The sequence below is a fragment of the Carcharodon carcharias genome, chromosome 3 (genome assembly GCF_017639515.1).
Source record: "Carcharodon carcharias isolate sCarCar2 chromosome 3, sCarCar2.pri, whole genome shotgun sequence".
Classification (NCBI taxonomy): domain Eukaryota; kingdom Metazoa; phylum Chordata; class Chondrichthyes; order Lamniformes; family Lamnidae; genus Carcharodon; species Carcharodon carcharias.
In genome coordinates, this window is record NC_054469.1 from 2,744,268 (window position 1) to 2,754,340 (window position 10,073).

The window sequence follows — 10,073 nt, forward strand, 5'->3', positions numbered from 1 at the left end:
ATCATTCCAGCTCCCTCTGCTATTACCTTCTGACTCTCCTGTTGTCAGCTTCATTAACATCACTAAAAAATATTGCTTATTAATCTCATTGGTATTTGTGGGATCTTTCTGTGCCGTTGATCTTGAAGAACGTTCCATGTGGTTTGATTTTGAATGTTTTTTGGTTTCTGCCAGCCAGCCTTCTATCCACACGAACCCAACTGGATGTCTTGTAGTCCTTCTACTCGTCTACCAGTTGCCTCCTCTCTCACCTCAGCCTGGGTATTATCCTCTTCATTTGTAAAGACAAATGCAAAGTACTCATTCAACACCTCCACTATTACTGCAGCCTCCACATGCAAGTCCCCTTGTTATGTCCCTAATCAGCCCTGCTTTCTCTTCCCACCCTTTTATTATTTACATCATCTAAGACTTTGGCATTCCCTTTTATGTTCGCTGCCAGTCTCTTTTCATGCTCTCTCCTTCCTTTTCTTATTAGTTTTTTCATTCCCTTCTGATCCTTCTATATTCAGCTTGATTCTCCATTGCATTTTCTACTTGATATCTGTCATATGTGAAATTCTTCCTTTTTATCTTTGCCTCTGTTTCTCTCATCATCCAGGGTGTTCTAGATTTATTTGCCCTACCTTTCCCCTTCAAGGGACCATACCCTGACATCACCTGCAATACTGTTTCTTTATAGCTCATTCTTCAGCCACCATCTTCTCTGTCAACATTTGATTCCAACTCACTCGTCTCAGATGCATTCTCATCCCATCAAAGTTGGCTCTCCCCCAATTAATTATCCCTGCACTGGATTGTTCCCTGTCCTTTTCCATGGCTAACCTAAACCTTATGATTCAATGGTCACTGTCCCCTAGAGGATCTCCCACTGATATCTGATCTACTTGGGCCAACTCATTCCCCAGAACCAGGTCCAACAGTGCCTGTCTTCTCATTGGACTGGAAACATATCGCTGCAGTAAATGATCTTGAACACATTCCAGGAACCCTCGTCCTTCTTGTCCCTTTGCACTATTCCTATCCCAGTCTATATTTGAATAATTGAAGTTGCCCCATTATAATTACTCTATAATTCTTGCACTTCTCTTTAATTCCTTTGCAAATTTGTTTCTCTACATCCCTTCCACTGGTTGGTGGTCTATATACTACACCAATCAATGTTATTGCCCCTTTTTTATTCCTTACCTCTAACCAGAGAGATTCTGTCCTTGACCCCTCTGGAATATCCATTCCCTCCAGTACTGTAATGCCAGCTTTAATCAATACTGCCACTCCCCCCACCACACCACCACCCCCAACCTTTTCCCCCCTTCCTGTCTCTCCTAAACACCTTGTACCCAGGAATATTTAACACCCAGTCCTGCCCTTCTTTGAGCCCGGTCTCTCTCATAGCAATAATATCATAATTCCATTTGTCAGCCTGTGCCTGCAGTTCACCAATCGTATTCACCACACTCCGTGTATGCTCATATATGCACATTAGTCCTGATTTAGGCTCTTTCACTTTCCCCTTTATTCTGACCCCAACTAATGACTTACTGTTGTCTACTCTAATTCTATCAAACTCTCCAAGTAATCTATCTAATTGATGCAACTCTGATATATCCTCCTTATCAGTTAATACTTCTCTACTTCCCTCTGCCAGTTTTTCTCCTCTGCACTCAGGTTCCCATCCCCCTGCCAATCTAGTTTAAACCCTCCCCAACAGCACTAGCAAATCTCCCCACGAGGATATTAGTCCCAGTCCTGTTAAGGTGTAGATTATCCTTCACGTACGGGTCCCATCTGTCCCAGAACTGGCCCCAGTGCCTCAGAAATCTAGACCCCTCCCTCCTACCCCATTTCTCCAGCCACATGTTGAACTGCTCAATTTTCCTATTCTTATGCTCACTAGCTCTTGGCACTGGGAGTAATCCTGAGATTACTGCTCTTGAGGTCCCACTGTTTAATTTCCTTCCTAACTCCCTAAAATCTGTTTTGAGGATCTTGTCCCTTTTCCCACCTATGTCATTGGTCCCAATGTGAACCTCTAGCTGCTCGCACACTCCCAAAAGAATGTCCTGCAGCTGCTCTGTGACTTCCTTGACCCAGGGAGGCAACATACCATCCTGGAGTCACGTCTACAGCCGCAGAAACATCTGGCTGTTCCCCTAACTATGGAATCCCCTGTCACTAAAGCACTTCCACTCTTCCTCCTCCCATCCTGTACAGCTGAACCGCCTGTGACACCACAAACATGACTCTTGCCACAATCCTGAGGAACCATCTCGCTCACCAGTATCCAAAATGGAAAAGTGGTTAGAGAGTGAGATAGCCTCAGGGGATTCCTGCACTACCTGCCTGTTTCTCTTACAAACTCTGGCGGTCACCCATTCCCTCTTTGCCGGTGTACCTTGTAGCTAGGGTGGGGGTGAGGCAGGAAGACTCACAACGTTTAAGGAATATTTAGATGAGCACTTGAGACGCTGCAGCCTACAGGGCTACAGGCCACGTGCTGGAAAATGGGGTTAGAGTTGGCCAGCACAGACAGGATGGGCTGAAGGGCCTGATTCTGTGCTGTACAACTCTATGACTCTAAAATACAAATTGAAACACAGTTGTAGCTGCTGTTTGAAGATTGCATCTGGGATTTCAGCAGCTCGACGTTCACCATCTGTTGTTCTATAACACAGTCCATGTACAAAAGCAGCAAGGCCTGAGCTAGGATTGTGTGTCCTGAGATTGGCCACATGTCCGTACCTCATCGTGCACATGGGCCAATGTGGAGGTCGGCAAGCGCACCCGGGGGTCAGAGCAGCGACCGCCCGCCCGCCGACAATTAAAGGGAAAATTAAGCCCAATGTAAAGCCAATTGGCCGCGAATTTATGTTGTCCGTGTGATTTTAAGCTCATCCACAGGCAAAATGAGTGGGTGGAATTCACATTTTAATTGTTTCCTCATCCACGGGTGGGAGAAAAGGCCCAGAACAGCAGCACTTTCACTACCATTACCGGTCCTTTACTGTGGATAGTGGCTGGTCCCAGAGTTTCTTTGGCATCTGGTTTGATTGTCCAGCCTGCCTTTCAGCATCTCAGGCCCTCATCTTCCCTGGAATGTTCCCCTGAGTACTGCAGCCCAGCGCTCCTTCATTTTCAAGACACTGCTCCTCTGCATCCCATCGAATGGGGGTAGTGTATTCCACTGGGGGAACCTCCTGCGAAGAGGAAGAGAGGGGCAGGAGGGAGAGGGTACCAGGTGGATGCAGTCAGTGACCCAGAGACAGGCCTTTAAGAGGAGAGGCAAGGGCTCAGTTGGTGCAGGGCCAGCAGAGAGGCCAAGACAGGAGGGCACACTGAAGACACCAGTATCCAGCGGCTTGAGTGTTCAGGCTGCGCTCCGACTACCTCCAGAAGTCCGAGGTCCAGTGCTGCAGGAGGCTCTGCCTCTCCAGGGACAGAGTGACATCAATATGTCACATGATGGCTCCAGACATCGCCTCCAAATGTGTGGACCGACTCCCCATGCCGGGGGATTTGAAGGTCACAGTGGCCCTGACCCTCACTGCCTCTGGTCCTTTTCAGGACTCAGTGGGGGATCTGTGGGAGGGGGGGGTTGGGGCGGGCATTGCAGTGCCCTCCAGAGTCTGTCTCCCTCATAGTCATCGCATGGTGCTGCACTCTGCACAAGCTGGCTCTGGCAAGGGGGGACCTAATGGAAGCTGAGGAGAGCGAGGAAACTGCACAGGCCACGGAGGATGAGTCAAGTGATGGTTCAGAGGAAGAGCCTGAGGAGGCAGAGGACAGGAATCCTCCTGGAGGCAGGGACACCAGGGATGCTGCGATCCAGTGAACCTTCTGCTAGGCCCCCAAGGCATCAATGCCTCGTCAAGCCAATGGCTCTGTCTCCTTTGCTAACAATCGATAAATGAGAAGCAGCCCAGTACGTCAGCACCACACAACACCACACTGCTACAGGCTGGTGCTGTATCTGGCACCTACTCATCCTGTCCAGCCATCACAGCCCATTTAAATCAGATAAGTGTTTCTGGTACTTCACATGGACAAAGAGCAAAGTGTTCATTCCTAACACAAGAGCCAAAAGGAAAAATGCACAAATGTCACCTGTGACAGGCCCCAGCTGTGCTCAAGGTGACTTCAACTTCCACCTGTGGGTGTTGTGAATGGGTGATCGTCCCCCGGCCTGCACTGGCAGTGCTGCTGGAGACAGCTCCTGTCCCTGCTCTCCTGCTGGCTCGGATAACCTTGGCGGTTGTCCTCTGGCAGCCAGAGCTTGAACAGGCTCCGCCTGGGAGGGTGTATCCAGCCTCATAGCTGGACACTCCTCAGTCATCACGGCATCATCAGATGCAGTGGTCACTGGCAGAGGGGCAGAGGAGCTGGTGCCCTTGTCCAGGGTGTCCTGAGAGGAGCCCACAGAGACGACAGGCAGCTCGCCTGCCAACGTGAGGTGTGTTTGCACCTCCCTGCTCACCATTGATGGACGGGGATGTAGCAGGAAGACAAGCTGCCTCAACCACCTCTCACGCTGGCAGTGACCTCCTGAGGGCTGGCAGCTCCCAGTGGAAGCCCAGGAGCCCCTGAGGCTGTGATGAGAAGGAAAAGAGAGGCTTTTAGCAGGTACAAGGGAAGCTAATCAGCAGAGGCATTAGTGGAGTACAGATAGTGCAGGGTGGAGCTTAAGAAAGCAATTAGGAGAGCAAAGAGGGAATATGAGAAAGCTCTGGCTGGTAAAAGTAGGGAATATCCCAAGATATTCTATAAGTATATCAATGGGAAGAGGATAACCAGGGAAAGAGTAGGGCCCATTAGGGACCAAGGAGACAATCTATGGGTAGAGCCAGAGGACATCGCTAGAGTGTTGAATGAATACTTCACATCCGTCTTCACCCAAGAGAATGAGGATGAAGGTATCGAACTCAGGGACAGAGACTGTGAGGTTCTTGAGCAAATTGATATAGGGAGTGACAAGGTATTGGAGGTGTTGGCAGGCTTAAAAGTGGACAAATCTCCAGGTCCGGATGATTTGTGTCCCAGACTGCTGAGGGAGGCAAGCGAGGAGATCACAGGGGCTCTGACCCAAATGTTTAATTCCGCTCTGGCCATGGGGTTGTGCCAGAGGTCTGGAGAACAGTTAATGTAGTTCCGCCATTTAAGAAGGGTTGTAGAGAGAAGCCAGGGAACTACAGGCCAGTGAGTCTCACGTCAGTGGTAGGGAAACTATTGGAGAAAATTCTGAAGGAGAGAATCTATCTCCACTTGGAGAGGCAAGGTTTGATCAGGGATAGTCAACATGGCTTTGTCAGAGGGAGGTCATACCTAACAAATTTGATTGAATTTTTTGAGGAGGTAACCAGGTGTGTAGATGAGGGTAGTACAGTTGATGTCGTTTATATGGATTTCAGCAAAGCCTTTGACAAGGTCCCACATGGGAGACTTGTAAAGAAGGCAAAGGCACATGGGATACAGGGTAATTTGATAAGGTGGATTCAAAATTGGCTTAATTTTAGGAGGCAGAGGGTGATGACAGAAGGATGCTTTAGTGACTGGAAGCCAGTGTCCAGTGGCGTACCACAGGGATCTGTGCTGGGTCCCCTATTATTTGTCATTCATATAAACAACATAGATGACTATGTGGGGGGTAGGATTAGTAAGTTTGCGGATGACACAAAGATTGGCCGGGTGGTTAACAGTGAGGTTGAGTGTCTTGGGCTACAGGAAGATATAGACGGGATGGTCAAATGGGCAGATAAGTGGCAGATGGAATTTAACCCTGAAAAGTGTGAGGTGATAATCTTTGGAAGGAGTAATTTGACAAGGAAGTATTCAATGAACGACATGACACTAGGAAGTTCTGAGGAACAAAGGGACCTTGGTGTGTGTGTCCATTGATCTCCGATGGCAGAGGGGCATGTTAGTGGGGTGGTGAAAAAGGCATAAGGGACACTTGCCTTTATCAACTGAGGAATAGATTACAAAAGTAGGGAAGTCATGTTGGAGTTGTATAGAACCTTGGTGAGGCCACAGCTGGAGTACTGTGTGCAGTTCTGGTTGCCACATTATAGGAAGGATGTGATTGCACTGGAGGGGGTGCAGAGGAGATTCACCAGGATGTTGCCTGGGATGAAACATTTAAGTTATGAAGTGAGGTTGGATAGAATTGGGTTGTTTTTGTTGGAGCAGAGAAGACTGAGGGGCGACCTGATCGAGGTGTACAAGATTATGAGGGGCATGGACATTGTGGATAGGGAGCAGCTGTTCCCCTTAGTTGAAGGGTCAGTCACAAGGGGACATAAGTTCAAGGTGAGGGGCAGGAGGTTTAGGGGGGATGAGAGGAAGAACTTTTTTACCCAGAGGTTGGTGACGGTCTGGAATGCGCTGCCTGGGAGGGTGGTGGAGGCGGGTTGCCTCACATTCTATAAAAAGTACCTGGATGATCACTTGGCACATCATAACATTCAAGGCAATGGGCCAAGTGCTGGTAAATGGGATTAGGTAGGTAGGTCAGGTGTTTCTCACGTGTCGGTGCAGACTCGATGGACTGAAGGGCCTCTTCTGCACTGTGTGATTCTGTGAGTTTGTGACATGTCCCTTCTGCAACAATATTCATTCAATCTTCATCAAGATGGAGAGTGACATCGTTGATTCTGAGACTTGGGTCCTGAATCTTAATAAAGGAAACTATGATGGTATGAGACACGGTTTGGCTATGATGGATTGGGAAACGTTACTTAAAGGGATGACGGTGGATAGGCAATGGCAAACATTCAAAGAGCGCATGGGTGAACTGCAACAATTGTTTATTCCTGTCTGGCGCAAAAGTAAAACAGGAAAGGCGGCCAAACCATGGCTTACAAGGGAAATTAGAGATAGTATTAGATGTAAGGAAGAGGCATTCAAATTTGCCAGAAAAAACAGCAGACCTGAGGATTGGGAGCAGTTTAGAATTCAGCAAAGGAGGACCAAGGGATTGATTAAAAAGGGGAAAATAGAGTACGAGAGTAAGCTTGCAAGGAACATAAAAACTGACTGTAAAACTTTCCATAGGTATGTGAAGAGAAAAAGATCGGTGAAGACAAACGTAGGTCTCTCACAGTCAGAAACAGGGGAATGTATAATGGGGAACAAAGAAATGGCTGACCAACTAAATACATACTTTGGTTCTGCCTTCACAAAGGAGGACACTAATAACATACCAGAAATGTTGGGGAACACAGGGTTTAGAGAGAGGGAGGAACTGAAAGAAATCATTATTAGTAGGGAAATGTTGAAATTGATGGGATGGAGGCCGATAAATCCTTGGGACCTGATAATCTACATCCTAGAGTACTTAAGGAAGTGCCCCTAGAAATAATGGATGCATTGGTGGTCATCTTCCGAGATTCTATAGACTCTGGAACAGTTCCTACAGATTGGAGGGTAGATAATGTAACCCCACTATTTAAAAAGGGAGGCAGAGAGAAAACAGGGAATTATAGACCAGTCAGCCTGACATTGGTAGTGGGGAAAATTCTAGAGTCCATTATAAAAGATTTAATAGCTGAGCACGTGGAAAACAGTGGCAGAATCGGACAGAGTCAGCATGGATTTATGAAAGGGAAATCATGATTGACAAATCTACTTGACTTTTTCAAGGATGTAACCAGTAGAGTTGATGAGGGGGAGCCAGTGGGTGTGGTTTATTTGGACTTTCAGAAGGCTTTCGACAAAGTCCCACATAAGAGATTAGCCTGTAAAATTAAAGTGCGTTGGTATGGGGTTAGTGTATTGAGATGGATAGAAAACTGGTTGGCAAACAGGAAACAAAGAGAAGGAACAAACGGGTCTTTTTTCGAATTGCAGGCAGTGACTAGTGGGGTACCGCAGAGATCGGTGCTGGGACCCCAGCTATTCACAATAAATATTAATGATTTAAATGAGGAAACTAAATGTAATATCTCCAAATTTGCAGATGATACAAAGCTGGGTGGGAGGGTGAGCTGTGAGGAGGTTGCAGAGATGCTTCAGTGTGATTTGGACAAGCTGAGTGAGTCGGCAAATGCATGGCAGATGCAGTATAATGTGGATTAATGTAAGGTTATCCATTTTGGTAGCAAAAACAGGAAGGCAGTTTATTATCTGAAAGGCTATAACTTGAGAGAGGAGAATGTGCAACGAGACCTGGGTGTCCTTGTACACCAGTCGCTGAAGTTAAGCATGCAGGTGCAGCAGGCGGTAAAGAAGGCAAATGATATGTTGGCCTTCAAAGCGAGAGGATTTGAGTACAGGAACAGGGATGTCTTGCTGCAATTGTACAGGGTCTTGGTGAGATCACACTTGGAATATTATGTGCAGTTTTGGTCTCCTTATCCGAGGAAGGATGTACTTGCTATAGAGAGAGTGCAGCGAAGGTTTACCAGACTGATTCCTGGCATGGTGGGACTGACATATGAGGAGAGATTAAATCGATTAGGATTATATTCACTGGAGTTCAGAAGAATGAGGGGGGATCTCATAGAAACCTATAAAATTCTAACAGGACTAGACAGGGTAGATGCAGGAAGGATGTTCTCGATGGTGGGGGAGTCCAGAACCAGGGGTCACAGTCTGAGGATATGGGGTAGACCATTTAGGACTGAGATGAGGAGAAATTTCTTCACCCAGAGAGTGGTGAGGCTGTGGAATTCGCTACCACAGAAAGTAGTTGAGACCAAAACATTGTATGTTTTCAAAAAGGAGTTAGATATAGCTCTTGGGGTGAAAGAGATCAAAGGACATGGGGAGAAAGCGAGAGCAGGCTATTGAGTTGGATGATCAGCCAGGATCATAATGAATGGTGGAGCAGTCTCGAAGGGCCGAATGGCCTCCTCCTGCTGCTAGTTTCCATGTTTCCCTGTCTTTTTGTGGTGTATAGTTTGTATATTCTGTTGGAATGAGGATCAGGAAAGAAGGGCCCGAGAGTAATTGATTTAAAAGTTTTAATTTAAAGGGAAAAGTCATGCCAGGCGAGCTCAAAGCCGTGGTGTGCTCCTCGTGCTGCATGTGGGAGGCCGCAAACATTTCCAGTACCCAGGACCAGCACGTGTGCAGGAAGTGTGTCCAGCTGCAGTTCAGGAAGCTCGGGTTTCAGAGTTTCAGCGGTGGGGACACTGTGGAGCATCCGTGAGTCTGACAGCATCGTGGATAGCACGTTTAGAGAGGTGGTCACACCGAAGATGAAGGGACTTGAGGAACAAATAGAATGGGTGACCACCAGGCAGTTCAAGAGAAACAGGCAGGTAGTTCAGGAGTCCCCTGGGGTCCCGCTCACAAATCAGTATTCCATTTTGGAGGCTGATGAGGATGTTGGTTCCTCCAGGGAAGTGCAGACTGAGCCAAGATTCTGGCACCATAAGCAGCCTGTCTGTACAGGAGGGGAGGAAGGGAGGAAGAGCAATAGTAATAGGGGATTCTATGGTCAGGGAAAGATATAGGCGCTACTGTGGCTGTCAACGTGACTCCAGGATGGTGTGTTGCCTCCCTGGTACCAGGGTCTGGGATGTCACTGAATGGCTGCAGGGCATCCTGAAGGGGGAGGGTGATAAGGCAGAGGTCATGGTACATGTTAGTACCAATGACATAGGTAGAAAGAGGGATGAGGTCTTGCATCAAGTATTCAGGGAGTTAGGTGGTAGACTAAAAAGCAAGACCTCTCGGGTTGTAATCTCTGGATTACTCCCAGTGCCACATGCTAGCGAGCTCAGAAATAGGAGAATAGCGCAGATGAACACGTGCTTAAGAGTTGGTGCAGGAGCGAGGGTTTTAGATTCCTGGATCAGGGGGACCGTTTCTGAGGAAGGTGGGAGCTGTACAAGCGGGACGGTCCACATCTGAACTGGAGTTGGACTAATATCATTGTGGGCGGGTTTGCTATTGCTGTTGGGAGGATTTTCAACTAATTCGGCAGGTGGAGGGGACACAGAATGTTAGCAGAATAGGGACACATCGTAATACAGTAAAACAATCAAGTCAGAGGGAGTACAGCTGCAATAAGCTTCAAGGGAATAAGGCAAGGCTGGATGGCGTCTACTTTAATGCCAGGAGTATTACAGGTA